Raw genomic sequence first — 18,963 nt, forward strand, 5'->3', positions numbered from 1 at the left:
GAAGCTCGGACCAATGGGATCATTACATTCCAGAGAGTCAATGGAGACGAATCGAGGTAGTGCAGTTCCAATCCCCACCTATACCACTCCAGGTCCAAGGTTTGAAGCGGAACCATCACATTTACCTCCCAGTAGTAGATTCAGGGCAGAGGAACCGACGAGGGTAACCCATGAAGTCCATGGTGCTAGAGAAAGCTTTAGCCGAGACACAGGAGCAATGAGATTGGTAGCAGATCATAGACGTATGAGACCATCTCAAGTAGCCAAGTGTATGCCAAAGAAGTATGGTGGTTCAGGAGATCCGTATGCACATGTGTCACTCTTTAAGCAAGTCTTAAGAGCTGAGCAGATAACCGATTTCCATACACAATACGAGGGATTTGGTCTTACTCTAGAAGGTACTGCATTGACATGGTTTCAACCAATGAACATTGGGGGATTCCATGACATTGACCATTTGCTAAGAGAGTTTGCTGAGGAATTCTCAAAACGAGGGATTAAGCACAATACGGTCTCACAAATATATGCTTTTAAACAGAGAGAACACGAAAAAGTGAAGGAAGCTTCACTTCGCTTCAAACAATACATTGAGAGATGTCCAGCACGTGAACGACCACAAGATGATAGACTATCTGTTCTCTTTATCGAGGGACTGCGGAACGACACTCTCAAGAAGGACTTGCACTTGAAAGCTTGTACAAGGTTCGAGCAAGTAACGAGAGAGGCATTGTACTTAGTGGATAACTGTACGGTTTACGGAGAGGTGTCAGCGGATACAGATTCTGCATCCAGTAGCTCCTCCTCCGTAGCGAGCGAGACTACCACTAAAAAGAATGTTCAAACAACAACCATGCCAAATGTAGAGCAAATGATAGAAGATGCTCTAAAAAGGATGGCACCATACCAAAAACCATTGCCAAAAACACTGAAATGGTGTGCTATTGAACAAAAATGGACAAATCATCCAACAGAGGAGTGCTATTACAACAAAGGGTATGTAAGGGAGCGCCAGTACGCACCTCCTGCTCTATTAGCACCACCTCAAGTACATCCAGTACCTCGATACCCAACGGGAAATGTACCAGGACCTATGGGGATAGAAAGACCGCAACCGGTATTGGGACAACAACCACCTTTACCAGGAGCAAGACCAGTGGGCATTAGATATGCACCAACCTTAGAGAATCAGGAAGAACAAGCCTTAGTGCCTGTTCAAGCCTATTATGAAGAATCGGGTGCACACATGTCTCCGACAGTGTATTACCCACCAGAAGAACCAAAACAACCAGAACCATGGGGCATGATGGGGAATGTTGGAATACCAACAATTACAAGTGCTTCTGATGAAGAGAGATACAATATGGACGCAAGAACCTTGATGTTCATAGCTCATGGAGGGTTAACAGGACAAAGACCATCCTACCCACAAAGGACGAATCAAATGGGACCAAGACCAGCACTAGGACCCTGTTACAAGTGTGGAGGTGACCATCTGATGAATGTTTGCCCACATACGGAAATCATTCGAATTAACGCTTATTGCACTGAGTGTGGGGTTACTCACTTCATTGAGGATTGTTCAAAGAATCCAAACAAAGTGCAAAAGACGACATTGAATATGCTAGAAACTATTCCTACCAGCAGTGGGTCTGAAAATGAAACTCTGATACCAACGCAAGTTGTTACTAGAGCTCAAGCTAAGAAAACCACTAGAGAACCTGAGAATGGAAAGTTAGCGACTGAAGTGGTTAGTCAAGGACCGTGGAGTCAGAAAAACACATGGAAAGCTAGAAAAGCACGCATGAAGTTGAGAAAAGAACGTGAAGACGCTATTCTAGCTGAGGAACTAAAGCAAACTAAAGCTAGATTAGAAAAACTTGAGAGTCAAAACGGGAAACGAGAGATGAGCCCGGAAAGAACGGAACAAAAGAGTATCAAAGAAACAACGAGCTTAAGCTCAGGGGGATCAGTGCTAGTCGACAAAGTACACGAACCATTGGACGCACTGATGAGAGCTTACGAAGCTAGGTTAAGGAACAACCAAACACAAGAACAGAGGTGGATGACATACCCAAACGCGGAATTGGAAAAGCAGAGACTTGAAATGTGCCAGAGAATGATCGAGACTGCACAAGCCTTATTAGAACCACCAAAAGAAACAATGAATTGTGGAAAGGAAAACCCAATTCAGCAAGAGACTATCATTTCACGGGTAGCTGAAAAGACTCCCAGTGCACAAAAGCCTGAAAATACACAAAAGGATGACCGCATAGTATTGAACACAACCGATCAGGAGATAGAGAGTTTTCATCCAGTCATACAGAGGTCTTACGGAAGAGATGATGATTACAATGAATTTTGGAAACAAGTGAGAGAGGCAAACTTTGCAAACGAGCTAAGTTGCCAAGCTAATCAGACAAATGGGGAAAGGACATCAGAATCCTCCCATAGTGGAATTTGAGGCAGGATCTCAAGTGGACTTGGATCTGCAATCTTACTGGGGAGATGGGGGCTCTGTTAGAACAATGGAGAGCAAACCTCATTCACTGAAAACCTTACCTTCATACTTAGGAGAGTATGAAGCAAAATCCGAGATTAGAGCACTTCCCTCACGAAAAATCTCATCAAAAAAGTCATGGACTCGCAAGGATTGATAGAGATTTTGTCAACACCAGTGACATGCACTATCACTCTAGCTGAGCTTTTGAGGCTAAGACCACATATGTGGACCACTGTAGGAAAATGCTTGGAGAAATTCGGGATAAAAGATCCAACATCGAGATTGCAAGAGAGCATGGAGGAGCTGAGCAAGCCACAAAAGAACGCTAAGCCTGTACCCTTAAACAAGGTCGGAGAGTATTGCGAAGGTGAAGAGGGGAATACAACCTTACCAGTTGAATTCCAAGGAGTGAACACAATGGCAATACTAGACAGCGGAGCTGGGGTAGCCATTGCTACAAAAGAAATCTGGAAAAAATGGGGGAAACCAGCAATAAGGAAGACTAGGTTGAAACTCCAATTAGCAGATGGACACATGGAGAAACCTATGGGGTTATTAGAGAAAGTTGTAGTGACTTCTTGCGGCATTGAATACGAACATACTTTCGCTATTGTCGATTTTGGCAAGGAGAATAACTATGATATCATACTGGGAAGACCATTCATGAGACAGTTGAAAATGGTCCAGGATTGGGGCTACGATCACATATACCTGAGAAATATGGAAACCACTACACGTGTGAACCTGAAAGACCATAGCTACAAAGATGTGAACCGAACACCGGTAGAGGAGTTTGATTCAGCTACTTTGGCGGGATCCGAATTTCCAGCTTGGTTAGGTAAACCCAAGGAGTTATGGATGTGTGGAGCTTCGAAATGTGGAAGTCTGAAACGAGAAGAATGTGTTTTAGAAAGGGCTATCGAAGACGAAACTTATGTAAGAGAACCCTTTCCAGAGGACACGTTTGAACCATTAGAATGGACACACATTCTAGCAACCCTAGATGTTTGTGCAATTCCGGATGGTCCCACAACGAAATTTTGCGACAAGGACGGGTACGACGTGGTTCCGTATTTCATGTTGAGAACTGTACTCAAAAAAGAAACTGAAAAGAACGATACACTGGAAAAGGAAGATGAAGAAGAGGTGTTTCACGACATTCCCAATCATCCAGAGTGGGGAAATGAAGCAGACAACGAGTCAACGGACAATTCAAGCGGAAACGAAGAAACTATAATGGATGTCCGATTTTATGATTTTCCGAACCAAACTAAACAACGCCAGAAACACTATAGAGCAAAGAAAAAAACAAAAGGGGTTAGAACCAATCCGATACCTAGAATAAGAGGAAAAAATCAATTCCTAATGCTAGTAAAGGCTGAAGATTGTGTTAAGGATAAGATTTCTGAAAGAATGAGAGGCAGAGATCAAAAGAGCTTACGAAAAGACAAAAGAGGCTCAAGAAATCAAGTTCAAAATAATGGAACGGAAACTGAAACAGAAAAATCAGAAAAGAACAAGCGCAACAAAGAATACACGGAGTCCAAGTTAGAACGTAGAAACAAGTACAGAGAGCTCAAGAAAACTCTGAAAGAAGTTTGGACTACAGAAATTGAAAGTGGAGAGGACAAAAACGCCAAAATCAAGGAAAACATGGATGTTCCCTCTCACTATAGGAAATTCACAATAGAGGATAGGAAGGTGATATTAACCCCACCTATTCGAGAGAGGAAGGAGAACGAATCTTATGACGGACCGGAGGATGCGAAAAAAGTTGATTTAGCAGCTCCAGGTGAGCCACCTAGACCGGTATACATAGCCACAGATTTGTCCCCAAGCGAGGAAGGGAGACTTTTGAGTCTTCTCAGAGAGTATAGGGATGTGTTTGCATGGTCTTATAAGGACTTAAAGGGAGTTGACCCATCGATATGCCAACACTCAATCCCACTGAAACAAGACGCAAAGCCTAGCAGACAGAGACCATACACATATAATGATACGTTTGCTAAGCGAATCAAGGAAGAGATAGATAAGCTAATGGAAGCTGAATTCATATACGAGATTGAACACACCGATTGGGTATCTCCGATTGTGGTAGTACCTAAGAAGAACGGAAAACTCCGAGTGTGTGTCAACCTAAAGAAAGTGAATGCTGCAACAATCAGGGACAATTATCCCCTGCCGATAACTGATCATGTTCTAGAGCGTGTATCAGGGAAAACAGCATACTCCTTTCTTGATGGTTTTTCAGGATATAACCAGCTAGCCATAGCATTGGAAGATCAACATAAAACAGCTTTTGCAACGGAGTGGGGAATTTATGCTTATCGGGTTATGCCTTTTGGTCTAACCAATGCTCCCGCAACCTTCCAGAGGCTGATGACGCATGCTTTCAAAGAATACTTAAGGCTGTTTCTCGAAATATACATGGATGACTTATGTGTACATTCTCTACTGAGAGATGAGCATCTAGAACACCTAAGAAAAGTATTTGAGAAATGTAGGACATATCGCATTTGTCTCAATCCTGAGAAATGTGTGTTTATGGTCCGACAGGGCAGAATTCTGGGACATATTGTCTCACAAAACGGAATATCCACGGATTTAGAGAAGATAAAAGTTATAGTGGATATGCCTAGACCAACCAATGCGAAACAAGTACAGAGCTTTATGGGACATTGTGGATATTATAGACGATTCATTTACATGTACGCTATAATAGGCCAACCACTTTACAGGCTAATAGTGAACTTTGAATGGACAGAGGAGTGTGAGGAATCATTCAAGAAATTGAAAGAGGCACTCATTACGCTCCAGTCTTGAAATCACCAGATTGGGAGAAGATATTCCATGTGCACATAGATGCTTCTGCATATGCAATAGGATGCATTCTGGCTCAGCCAGAAGAAGGAAACATGGATTTTCCTATCTGTTACGCCAGTCGACAGCTCAACCATGCAGAGAAGAATTACACCACAACAGAGCGAGAGGGATTAGGAATGATATATGCTGTGAAGAAATTTCGGCATTATCTTCTAGCCAACAAGTTTGTGTTTTTTACGGATCACCAAGCCTTGCTCTACCTAGTGAATAAACCATGCAATACCGGGAGAATAGTGAGATGGTTCATTATCTTACTGAAATTCGACTTCACGGTAGTAGTAAAGAAAGGAAAAACACATCTTAGAGCTGATCATCTTTCGCGATTGACGAATGGAGAAGACCCTATAGGAGTAGATGACGACATGCCAGACGCGTACTTGTTCAACATAGAAATGATACCTAAGTGGTCTCAAAATGTCGTTGACCTATTAACCTATGGAGGAGAGTTCGATAGAAGAGAATACAACTTGAAACATATTGCTATTCAGCAATCCAAGAATCTTCAATTGATTGCAGGAAGGTTGTATCAATTGGGAAATGATCATGTTTTACGACTATGCATCAATCCTGAGGAATATAGTATATATCTGCGCGAAGCACATGTTCAGGAATGTGCATTTCATTGTTCAAGAAGGAACACATATAGGAATTTGTTACAATTGGGAGTCTATTGGCCAGGAATGAAAGAAAGCGTACATGAATATGTCACTGTATGTATTGTATGTTCATCAAAACCGCCAGCCGAGTATTCGACATTATATCAGATAATGATCGCTCCAGAATGGAGTCAGTATATTGTTGAATATCTCACAAATAGAACTTTCCCAGAAGGAACGTCAAAAGCTCGTCAGAAATCTGTAGAGACAGAAGCTAGAGATTACGCTTTAATAGGAGATCAACTCTATAAGAGAGGTAAAGACAACCAGCTTAGGATTTGCGCATCAGAGTCTGAGTATGTGATAATCCTGGAGCAAGCTCATGGAGGAGTAGGTGGAGGCCATTTCTCAGGTGATAAGACAACAAAACTTGTCTTAGCCGCAGGAATATGGTGGCCAACATTACATATGGACGCTGAGGAATACGTTAAACGGTGTGATGACTGTCAGCGGACCAAAGTACCACTTAAAAGAGATGATATGCCGCTTAGACCAATGATGGGGGCAAGAGCTTTTGCAAAATGGGGGATTGATTATGTCGGACCCATTTCACCTCCTGCATATAAGACTCATGCACAATACATCATTGTGGCTACAGACTATCTAACAAAGTGGGTCGAAGCAAAGGCAACTCAAAAAGCAGATGCCAGGACCACGGCACAATTTCTGTATGAATACGTCTTTGTACGATATGGATTGCCAATAGAAATTGTGAGTGATCGAGGCACACATTTCATAAATGAAGTGATAGAGATCCTTCTAGATGAATTCATGGTAATCCATAGGAAATCAGCCCCGTATCATCCACAAGCAAACGGACAAGCTGAAGCAACAAACAAAACCATATGCACGGTCCTCACGAAGATTGTATCTGAGTCGAGAACTGACTGGGACCAAAAGTTGCATTCAACATTATGGGCATATAGGGTAGCATATAAAACATCAATAGGAACGACCCCATATAACATGGTTTTTGGGCTAAATGCTATCTTGCCAATAGAATTCTTGATTTCAACCTTAAGGGTGGCTAAGGATCTAGAGTGGACAGGGCACGAGCTCTCTGATAGAATAGATGACCTGGAAAAGCTAGATGAGCTTCGCCTAAAAGCAGTAGCTTCCATCTACGCTCAAAAAAGGCGACAAAAGGAATTTTTTGATAAGCATGTGCGGACTAAAGAGTTTAAAGTTGGGGACTATGTCCTAGTTTACACTCTGAAACAGCATGCTAAGAAGCTTAAAAAGCGAGGGATGGGACCTCTGGTGATTAAAGATCTATCACCAAGTGGAGCCGTCAAGCTTGCTACATTAGACGGAGAAGAAATGCCCAATTGGATTAGTGGATGCAGAGTGAAAAAGTATCTTTTGCCGCTAACCCAAGACATGCTTCTCAAAATACATCAAGAAAAGCTGCGTGTCCAAAAAAAGAAAAAGATTGTAGAGGAAGCGCAAGCCGAGGCGAAGGAAAGAATGGAGAAAAGAAGACTACTGCGTCAGAAACAGCGCAATGAAGGAGCAATACGAATAAACGCAGTCAGTATAACAGAAATGGGATAATGACAAAGAAGAACCCATCATTGAATGCAAAGTAGGACCAACCAAATCAAAGCCAGAGCACTATTGGATTCAGGAGCTCAAGCTAACCTACTTTCACTCAGTTTGTATAGACAATTGACAAATGACACTAAACTACAAACTGCCAAGCAAGAGTTAAAGAGTTACTCTGAGAATTCAATCAAAACTGTCGGATGCACAGTTTTACATATACAGATTAACCAATATGTGTATCCTCATATGTTTTACGTGGTTGAAGACCAAGCTACACAACATCCATTATTGCTAGGACAACCATGGCAGAAGCAATACAATGCAATGATTGACTGGAGTTCTAAATCAGTGCTTATCAAATACGAAGGTGAAAGTCAATCAGTTAAGTTCACCAAAGGAGCAGAGCCAACTCCAAAGGAAGAATCCACGGACAAGGGCAAACAACAAACAGAGAAAAAGAAGAAGCAATGGCAACCAAAAGTTTCTATACAACCGGATTACTCTTCGACGAGGAATTCTCAACAGTGGATAAGGAAGACAAGCAATAATATAACAGCTCAACCTTGGAAAAAACGGAGTCAAAGTTGGTATGGAGACCAAAAAAGGCTGTGCCAGAGAACAAAAAGGTGGAAAACAGAGTCTTCAATACCAGACAACAGAGTGATCCCCGACAATCAAGGACAGTGAAACAGATCTGGATTCCAAAGAAGTTCATGACGGCACAAAGCTACAGCAAGCAAATTTGGATCCCAAAGATTTGTAAACAGGAACTCCCTTCAATACAATCAACGGAAACTCCTAGGTATTTCAAGGCGAGGAAATCAACACACAGAACAAAGCAGGTTTGGGTCGCAAAGAGTTTGTGGCAAGCACAAGCAAAGCGGAGCAGATTTGGATTGTGAAAAAAGACAACAAGGTAATGAAGAATCCATCTACTGATTCTACTACCGAAGTGCCAAAACCAACCCAAAACCCGACCACCAATCCTTCAATCAAACAAAGAGCAGCTTTATTGGAAAGACTGTTGTATCATCGCTCTACAATTGCATTGGGAACTTATGACCAAAACAACTACAATGCTTCACCCACAGACACTTCATAGTCGTCCGGGAGGACTCAGACTAGGAGGGGGGGAGGTATACAGGAGCTACAAAGCAGCTACAAGCGGAAAAAACAAAGAAAAACAAAAATTATATTACAAGGGCAGTGTCTTACATGATTTTGCAATTTTTTATGTTTGATTGCGGATATTGATAATATTTATGCCCTTATATACCTTGTTTTGCAACAAGAAGAGATCAAATGATGAATTTGGGTCTCTAGATGTGTAAATATCACTAAATAAGAGTGTTTTTGGAGCTAAAAAGTGGAAAAAAGTGGTAATCCAAGTCCAAAAATCACAAAGAAGTGTATATTCATATACACAGGGTTACCAGCTATTTATCGTGTATGTTTGGAATTTTTTGGCTTCAATTTGCTATTTTCCTTTATTTTTTATGATTTTCTTAATAAAAATAAAAGAAAAATAAAAAAGCAGGTGAAATGAGATCGGAAAAAAGAAAAGAATAGACGGTGATGGTCCTAATGACAAGGGCAACCCATGGTAAAAATGGGTACAATTCTGAAAAAGTTGCGGAAAGCCCGAAATGACAGAATTTTGGCAAAGTGGACAGATTTCTCAGAAACAGGTCAAACGGAGTCCAAATTGAGAAATTTCAAATCCTAAAGTGCATTTCACGACGAGATAGGAGCACATGTCAAATTTGGTAACAAGTGATCCGGGAAGCCCGAAGTTAAGTATTTTTCACTTCACTATCAAGCTCATTTCCACTATTACCTTCTTGGAGAGAGCAAAGAGCACACAGGAGCATCCGACCTTCTACCGCCTTCTACGACTGCTACGAGAGCTCAGAGGACACCAGACATGAGAGGTAGACTCGTTGCCATAAGCTTTTGATGCTTATCGTTAACTTTTGTCGCGAAAACTCACCAAAACCAAGAAACAAGAGCAGACGGGGAATGGGGAAGAACGCTAGGTAGGGGCACAACCGCCTAACCAAACTTGCAAGAACTTAGAGGTGGGTTACCCTAACATAGAAGATGAGTTTCTAGCACTCAAAGCTCGAGAAAGAACGACTGGAAAAACCCTAGGTCAACAGAGCCTGCAAGAGGCAAACAGAAAAAAGTTGTCGGAACGACACAAAACTTCTCAGGAAGCTTAACAACATCGAGGGCAATGCAACCATGGAGTATCTCCAGGTTTGGATCACCAAAAGTAGGTCGGAACAACCGATTCGGCTGCGGACACACAAAGCGTCATTTTGGCATAACGGCTAAAATTGACGACCAAATGACATGAAACTTCACAAGCAGTTTCAACTATACATGGATGACTTATGTTTGCAAGCAAAACCCAAAAGAAAGCTGATTCACTTACCGATGGTGAAAAAGACGCTTTCGGCAACCAAATGGAGAAAGATGGAGAACGGGGAGCCAAAGTCAAGTTCAACCAACTGGTGGCTTCACAACATATCCAATGAGCTGGAAATGCAACTCTCAAGAAGAAAAGTTGAAGAAATTCAACTCCAAGGCAAAAAGACGACTTCGGAGACTGAAATGCCTATAAGGGGGCTTTTTAGCTAAACTGATGACTTTTTAAGTTGAAAACTAGTTAGCAGGGCTTAGGGCACTAGCACAAAGCATTCTTTGCACAAAAAGACCAACATTTCAAGAAAAGACATCATACGCGTATGATGTCTCACAGCATGATTTTCACATCCATTTCAACATTTGAGTGCATAGCCTCATTCCACATGTTAATCACATCCTATGAACCAAGTATCATGAGAATTGGAGTTAGAAAACCCAAGGAAAACCAAAAAGACGCAAAGTAGGCCATAAAATTGATTTTTGGTCCTAATTTTGTCAAAATAACTCCAAACTCATTGAAACTTTGTAGGATTGTTGATTAACACATCTACAAGCTATCTGGAACCAAAAAGCACCATTTTGACACAAAAGACATCATACGCGTATGATGTCTATTTGCACTTACAGAGCCAAAAATGCTCATTTGTCATCATACATCCATTATATATATCTAATACATGCTACATATGAAGTTTGGAACCATTTGGTCAAGTGGATCACCCCATTAGCCCAATTAAGAGAAAATCCTTCATACAAAGCCTATTTTTGTCCCAAATCCAACATATTCAAGTCCAAACCAAGATTTGAGTATAAACAGTCCTTCACTAGCACATGGAGAGTCCACAGAACCAATCCCATGAAAAATTGATGAAAAAGACATCATACGCGTATGATGTCTCCAGAGCCATTTTTAGCCCAAATTCTATCCAAACTTGATAAATCCACTGAATAAGCCTATCTAAAGCCAAAACCAAGCTTATAGAGAAAATTGGTCCAAAAATGCACTAAAAGACATCATACGCGTATGATGTCTCACTATGTGATTTTGGCACCTCAGGGCTTCAACCACCAAACAGAAGTGTTCTACATGCCATTTGAAAGTAATCCACCAAGTTTTATCCAATTTGGATCATAAAATCCATTTCCCTTTCAAAATTTTGCCAAGAGCCTGAATTGGACTAAACTGGCCAAAACTTGACCAAATGGGATCCAAACTCAAATCCAAGCATATGACACTCATGTATACACTATCAGCTACAAGCACAACCAATATGAAGTCATTCTGACACAAAAGACATCATACGCGTATGATGTCTCAAGCATGATTTTGAGCCCTGTTTGCATATTTTTTCACCTACATTGCATCCTTAGGCCCTGAATAGCTCATGTTTCAATTTTCAAGTCATTTGAATAGTTAAAAGCTTCATTTCGGCTTTCAGTACTAAAAAGACGCTAACTTCTGAAATTGGAGTTACAGGATCCATGGATTCCGCTAAGTCATCGGCAACTAAGAGAAAAAGACCAACCATCAAGGATGCTCTTGCAGAAGCAGAACCTTTTGATATTCCAACAGAAACCCTAAAGCCAACCAAGACTTGGGTGGAGGAAGCAGTACTAGAAAAGGAGGGAATAAAGATCTACCAGGGGACTTTCAGAGATCCTCAAGGGCAATCGGTCGATGTACCAATGATCCCACGAGAATTAGTGGACTATAGCAGATCAAAGAACATAAGCAGATACCTGGAAAAGGCTGACTTACACAGGTTCTTCACCTCGAGACCATCAGGTGTAGACACAAGAAGGGTGTATGAGTTGGCAACATCCATTCAGAAGGATGGAAAAGCCACGTTGACAGCCATGGATGGAGAAACAGTTGAAGTACAGATCACTCCACAGCTCATTGCAGATGCATTGAAGCTGCACAACAAAGGGAGTTCTGTCAGAGAAAGAAGGGAGGCCATAGAGGTCTATGGATCAAAGAAACAAAATACAACCTACGGAGATATGGCAGATCAACGAGCGGCAACCCTTTGCCGATTATACAACCAGTTTTTCCATGTGTGCAGTAAAAGACCGCAGAAGTATACTACACCACCCCATGCCATTGCGACAACCATCACATGGGCATTGAAGAGCAACATGCCAAAAGAGGTGAATTATGCTCAATACATCCACGAGCAAGTAATCGCCATGCACAACCAGAAACCAAAGTACATAGGAGGAGGAGAAATCCTAACAAGAATAGCTTATGAAGCTATTGGAGCTAGGGATCAAGGGCCCCAGATTCCCTCTCAGAATGAGTGGCTTAGAGAAGCCGATGAGGAGGAAGAACAGCAAGAAGTGTCCAAGAGGGCGTCCACAAGAGCACGCCGAAAACTAGAAATAGTTTCAGAACCTGAAGAGGCTGTGGACGAGCCGCTCAAGAAGAAAGCGAAGAAGAAGGCCGATCCCAAGCAAACCAAAAGTCAAAAAGCCGCAAGAATGGAAAGGCTGGTAGAGCAGTTTAGAGCGGAAAGAGCTCTAAAGGGGGACTTTGAAGAAATGTGGGTGCCAGACCCCAGTAAAGTCGGAACCAGCTCAGCCAGGCCACATGTTGATCAATATGATCAATATATTAGGGCTTATGAGGAGTCGGAGGCCATACTGGAGCAGCAACCTGTCGAGCCTTATACTGAAGAGGAAGTACAGCTTTTAAAAGCTGAGCTGCAAAAGGACGACAAGGGGAAGAAGAAAGTAGATGAGTCTACTGAACCTCAAGGGAAAGACGGGCAAGCAAACAAAGGGAAAGCCAAGATGACTGAGGACAATCAGCCCTCTTTTACTGTTGTACCAAGCCCGAAGAAGATGGAAATTATTGTGGAGGAAACCACAATAGAAATGGAAACAGAAATTATGGAAAAACCGGAGGCCGGGACCAAGGAAAAGGAGATAGATCCAGTTCAGCAAAAGAAAGATGATTAGAGGATCTGGTCGCGATCGGATACAGTGAAGAAGAGGCCCTGGAGGCAGTTTATGGGATATCCCTACGGAAACAAGATGATCGGAAAGGGACGAAAGAAAAGACAAAGGGTACAATGGAGAGTGAAGAAAAAATGGACGAGCCGAAGCCATTGGAAGTGGTGGCAGAAAGAGCTGTCAAGTTGACAGATGAAGATGAAAAAGACATGCACATGGTGCATGAACTGCTCAGCAAGATTAAAGAAAGATCCAGAGCAAAGGAAGTAGCACTTGAGGCAGCAAAACAAAAGGAAGCAGAGTTGCAGAAGCAGTTAGAGAATGCTATGACTGAATCTGAAAGTCATAAAGCATTACTCTACGACGCAGAAAACGAGAGAGACGGCTTGATACTCCAACTAGCCGAAGCTTCAAGAGAGGTAACAAGTTCACAGGAAGCAAAGGAGCGAATAGAAGATGAGCTGGAGGCAGCCAAGGATGAGCTCATTGAGCTAAGGAAAGAGTCGAACTTCAAGAAAGGACAATCATGAGACTCAGGACCACCCCTAGAGCTAGCAGAGCAGGAACAGAACAAGAGGGAGCCCTCGTACCAGCTCTGGAAGAGCAGGTCAGAAGTTTGCAAAGAGAGCTGAGGTTAGAGCAAGTGCAAAGATTGCACATGGCGGAGGGATCATTGGCTGCAGAGGAGAGGCTCACATCAGAAAACCAAACACTAAGGACAGAAAATGAGGCCCTCCGCAAACAGCTCCAAGACCTCCAAGAGCAACAAAGAAGAGAAACAGAGACACCACAAGAAGAAGCAGGGGGAGCAGCCATAGAGCTACCAGAAACTGGAGAGGCAACCACAATTGAAGATCCAGCCCCAGTTCAAGAAGTGGCCTCGACTTCAGGAATCTCTGAAGAAGAAGAACAAAGGCTCCAGGACCAAATAGAAAAGTCAACAGAGGAAAGTGCCAAGGCGGAAATGGAATGGGAAAGGAGACTCCTCATCTCCATTAGACTTCAAGGTTTAGACACAAAAGTGCTCCATGAAGAGTGGATGCAACCCAGCCTGCCTTTCCCTCTGATGAAATTTGAAGTGATAAAGACGAAAAAGAGAATAGAGGAGGAGCAGTATGTCGCTCTTTACGAAGGCGACATCACAAAGGATGAACAATCAAAGAAGATTGTAGATTCTCAACCTAGATGGAGGAAAGGTTGGCTGAACAAATACCCAGCCTACCTCATCTACTTGGTAGAGGCTCCAAAGGAGATTCGGGAGGATGCAACCTTCTGCCCGGTGCCAAGAGTCAGAAACTGGAAAGAGCATGGCAGGATTGCAGAAAAGAAGCCAAATTGGCTTAATTATCCCAGGATGCCAGGACCAAAGGAAGGAGAGAGAATAGGTAAAGCCTACATGGTGAAAACCCTAACGGGCACCATCAAACTCTTTACTGGCTCTCCTGACCTTTCGTGTCAGATGCTAAAGAAAATCTGCAGGACTCTCTTAGCATGCATTGAAGTGTTCGCGCCAGATAAAGCCACGACCTCGAGTCTACTATCGACGGCCGACACAGTGACTGATATGATGTATGAATCATTCTTTGCAGCCATCACCAAAGGTGTTACCATCTCTTATACCAAAGAATTATGTTTTTGCCTAGCTTCCACATGCAAACATTCGAAGAAGCTTTCTACACCGGCTTTTTCACTCACGAAAGCAAAATATTCGGCCCAACCTTGACCATCGGCAACCTACGCTACGAATCACATTTGCAGATGCTCAAGACGACAGGACTCTATTGATCAAGCCTAAAAGTCATGTCAGGGACGACATGAACGCGGAGGGGGGGAGTGTTGAGCCAGCAGAGGATCACACCCGCATTTTTGCTCACACCCATCATTTTGTAACCATTGATTGTAATAAATGTCTTTCCAACATTAATTTTGATTTGAGCCATTCATTAAGTAACGGGACTCAAATGAGTTTCCAGCTTGTAATCCCGACGTAATTTCACCTGCTGATGTAAATAATTAGAGATGTTCTCACCTCCAAGGCTGAGGTATATAAGCCAAAGTTTTGTAACCTAAAAGGGATTCATTTATTAATCAAAGAGAGTTTTTGAGCGCCGTGACTGTGTCTGAGAGAGAGAGAGAGAGAGAGAGAGAGAGAGAGAGAGAGAGAGAGAGAGAGAGAGAGAGAGAGAGAGAGAGAGAGAGAGAGTCTTATCTCCTTGCTACGCGAGCTACGGGGCCGCCATTGGAGAAGCGACACCACCATTGTGTTAGCAACGGTGAGAGCTACGCACAGATACCAAGAGTGCGCGCTATCGGCTTCTATGTGTGGTAAGTTCCTACGAGCTTCGGTGTGAGTTTTCTTCCAACTCGTGTGTCGGAATAGAGTGTGCAGCATATCTATAGAACCACAATGAGTAGAGCTACACATTCGTACCATCGGGGTCAAGTTTTGGTCACCTGTGTTTTTCGGCCTGTCTTCATACGCGTTTACCGCACGGAGTGGTTATAGGTTGATTTTGCAGTTCAATCCTTTAGGGTGTTGTTCTTACCTAGTGCATAGACTTCCCCTTGAGTTTGAGATCGATTCAATGATTCTAGATCCTGTTTCGTATAGCATTCGTTCGTAGTACGGATTTCAGTCACTTGCGTATTTTAGAACTTAGATTTGATTTCCTTAGTAGTGATTGTCATTAGAAGGTCGAGTAGGTGATTTGACACACACCTAGTTGTTTCCATGCGCCTGCGGGTCAAGCTTCGTCCTCGTCTGACAAATTCTGTTGTTGGTTGAGTTCTCGCTATTTAGCTTCCGCTAGCGGCGTAACCGCCTTAACAATAAGGAACCCTAACCTAATTATTTGCACTCTCCCTAGAGAGTCAAGGGAATAGGATATTGTAGAGATTTGGGGGAAACCCTAAGGTTAAACCCCTATCCTCGTCACCGAGAAAAACGAAGTCATCATCCGTCAGACCATATGTGCCATCTGTGTAATCATGTAAATCTTCTTCATCATTAGAGGCACCAATGTTTACTAAGAAGGTCATTAAACTTCTATAGTCATCTTGGTCCAAAGGGCAGGCTTGTGAAATGGGAGAAACGCTCTCTACTAAGTATGGATCAGTCGTGGTCAAGAGACATATCAGCCATTCTAACTCCTTGAAATTCCTCTCACATGCTAGCATACTTACCAAATCCCATTCACAGGCAAGCACCAGAACGACCATGTGAAACACTTGTGAAAAGTAACGAAGGTACCTCTCACCCAAGGAAGGAGTGGATGTCTTTAGCATACTAGCCATATCTGTACACCCAGATAGATGATGGTTAGAGTGCAAATATTACAAGGGTTGTGTCAAAAGATCGTGTTCTTATGATTTTGTGTTATTTATAGAACTTGTAAAATTGAGAGGGGAGTGAGTGAGTGATGAGTGTCAGCAAACACTCCCCCCTTCCTTGGGTAGATCATATCTTTTGGAATGATGTCGTCACCTTTTGAAACCAATTGTTCCAAGTTGTTGTGAGTGAAGACTTTGACCAATAATTTTCGTCCTCCCTAGGCATTTCATCTAGTTGCAAGGGTGGTAAGGTACTCTCCCATGATTTTATTTGCAATGTTGTTGTAGGTGGTGAACTTACAACGGGAGGTGCAAACTCTTCCTTGTTGGTATGGATATGTACAATGGTAGGTGGAGGTTGTGTCGAAGCTTCTATTTTTGTATAGGAACTACATGAAGAGCAAGAAGCTTCATTTGACTTCCTTATTCCTGAGCTAGGTGGAACAAACCGTTCTTTCTTTGGTGCCCAAACTAGCTCTAGAGCGGGTGTACAAAATTCCATGATTTTTTCCTTTCCACGATCTTCAATTCATTTTGGAGCTACGGGATTGGTCTCACATGGGCTAGGTGACAAGTAAGAGCACAATTTACACTTTGGCACCCAGATTTGATCATTTCCTTCATAGTAGCCTTGGGCTTCCAATAGTTTTTTTAGGAATCCAACGCAACGTTTCTTTACATTTCTTGGGGTGAGTGGGACGTCTCTTACCAGGTTCCTATCTTTTAGCACTAGCTATGGTCGCTTAAGAAGCTTTAGGGATCCACTTGTATGTTTTCTTTGCTATATTAGGATGGGTCTTGTGTGTCTCAAGCGTTATTTCAACTACAACAGTTGAAGTTCTAGAGAGTTGGACTATGGGGACTTATGGTTCAACCTCCTAGACATGCAATGTTTTGGGTTTTATTTCCTTAAGAGGGAATATCTCAGGGACTATGGCTTGAGTGGCAAGGCTAAGAGTTAGTTTTTGCGTTGTGACACCCCCCTGTCCCCCGATCAATAGTGCGTTTGGTGGTTATCATCCACGTGTGTCCTAGGTTTATATTACCCTCCATTGTTCCAGCAGGCATGACCAAAAAGTCTTGAGCTACAACCCCATTGTCATAACTGACAACAGTGTGCCACATTCCAAAACCGCAGTTTTTTTCTTGTTGACACCCTTGACTTGGATAATACTCTCAGATAGAGGTGGCTTTCCCAACTAACACCACACTCCATATGATAGCAAATTATACTTAGCACCGGTGTCCAATAAGGCGTTATATAGTACTTTTCCATAGGTGCTGTTTAGCTCAATAGGGTATTCTAGAGGTGTGCTAGAGTCCAACCAATCATCCTTTGTTTCAATGTGGAATGCTTGTGTAACTCCAAGGTTAGCCTCTCGTTGGTGTCTTATGCGTTGTTGTCGCTCCTTAGCCTCAACTTGAGCTTGTATCTTCTTCAATTCTGTTTGTGTATTGGCTGCCTTTTTTGATGGATGCCACGTAGTTCCTCTTGGCTTAAAGGATCATAGTATCTTTTAAATTTTCTCCCATTAAGGAATCCAATGGTTTCAACTCCATCAAGAGTCCTTCCTTGTGGGGTGATATCACAACTCTATATGGTCCTTTTCCTGCATGTAATGGAAATGGCCTATGAACTTTGAGAGTAGCGGAATTAGGAAATTAGGTGAAGCACTTTTGTGAGGTTACTTTATGAGCATAGTGGGTGAACTTAATTGATGGTAGCAACATAAACCTGGTACTTAGTTAACTTGTCATGAACAATACTTTTGCAAGAGAGAGAATTTAAAGAACCTTACAATAGTTGAGGACCGGATTCATATGGAGCCGGTCCCCCCTCCAATGGGCATTTGTATTATAATTTCTCCCATCAAGAGAGACTTGGTACAATACAATATTTCTGTTCCTTGTGACCTAGGCGGTGCAATGAAGATGGAAAGCTTCATGAATCACAAACATAACATTAACTTTGTAGAAAGCATTAACTATCCCAAGCCTCAGTCCCAAGGCCTCAAACACCTTCGAAGGTGGAGAGAGCTAGAGGGGAATGAGGGTAGGGAAGAGGAAGAAGAAACATTCCATAGGAGAAAGAAATAGCTCCTCACTTATCATCACTCTTCTTGCTAGCATACATAATAGCATAGTAATGAAGATGGAGAAGATGTCAAGATTAAGCATTGAAGCATGGCTCTTGGTTGGATTTGCATTCCATATCGAAGAGTGTTGGTGTAGGCTCTCACTTCTCACAAGCTTGGAGAAAGAGGTGGAGTTCCTCAACTTTCACCAAGTGAGAATGGTTCCACAAAATGAGTGTGTGTATGGTGTATATCCCCCTAGCACCCCCCGTGCTTGCTTGGGGTGAGTTGCGACTTTTCCACATGCTGCAAGCTCATTGGATCCCTCTCCCCCTAGCCAATAACATGCAACATACAGTCAAGTACATGGGTAGTCTTTTGACAAGTGCCCTCCTTACCCCTTAATGAGAGAGAGAGCTTGAAAATATCTAGATATTTTTTGGATGGAACTAGAAGCTCATTGGACCCCTCTTTAGCCCAACCAATAGCATTCAAGCACACCATGTGGTTAAGCTTAGGGAGAGTTTGACATGTGTCCCATGTGTCCTTTGAGAAAGGGGTGCCCTTTGGGTGAGTGGAAGGTTAGGTC

This window comes from Adiantum capillus-veneris, chromosome 21, assembly GCF_014529385.1.
Source record: "Adiantum capillus-veneris isolate H3 chromosome 21, ASM1452938v2, whole genome shotgun sequence".
NCBI classification, from domain to species: Eukaryota; Viridiplantae; Streptophyta; class Polypodiopsida; order Polypodiales; family Pteridaceae; genus Adiantum; species Adiantum capillus-veneris.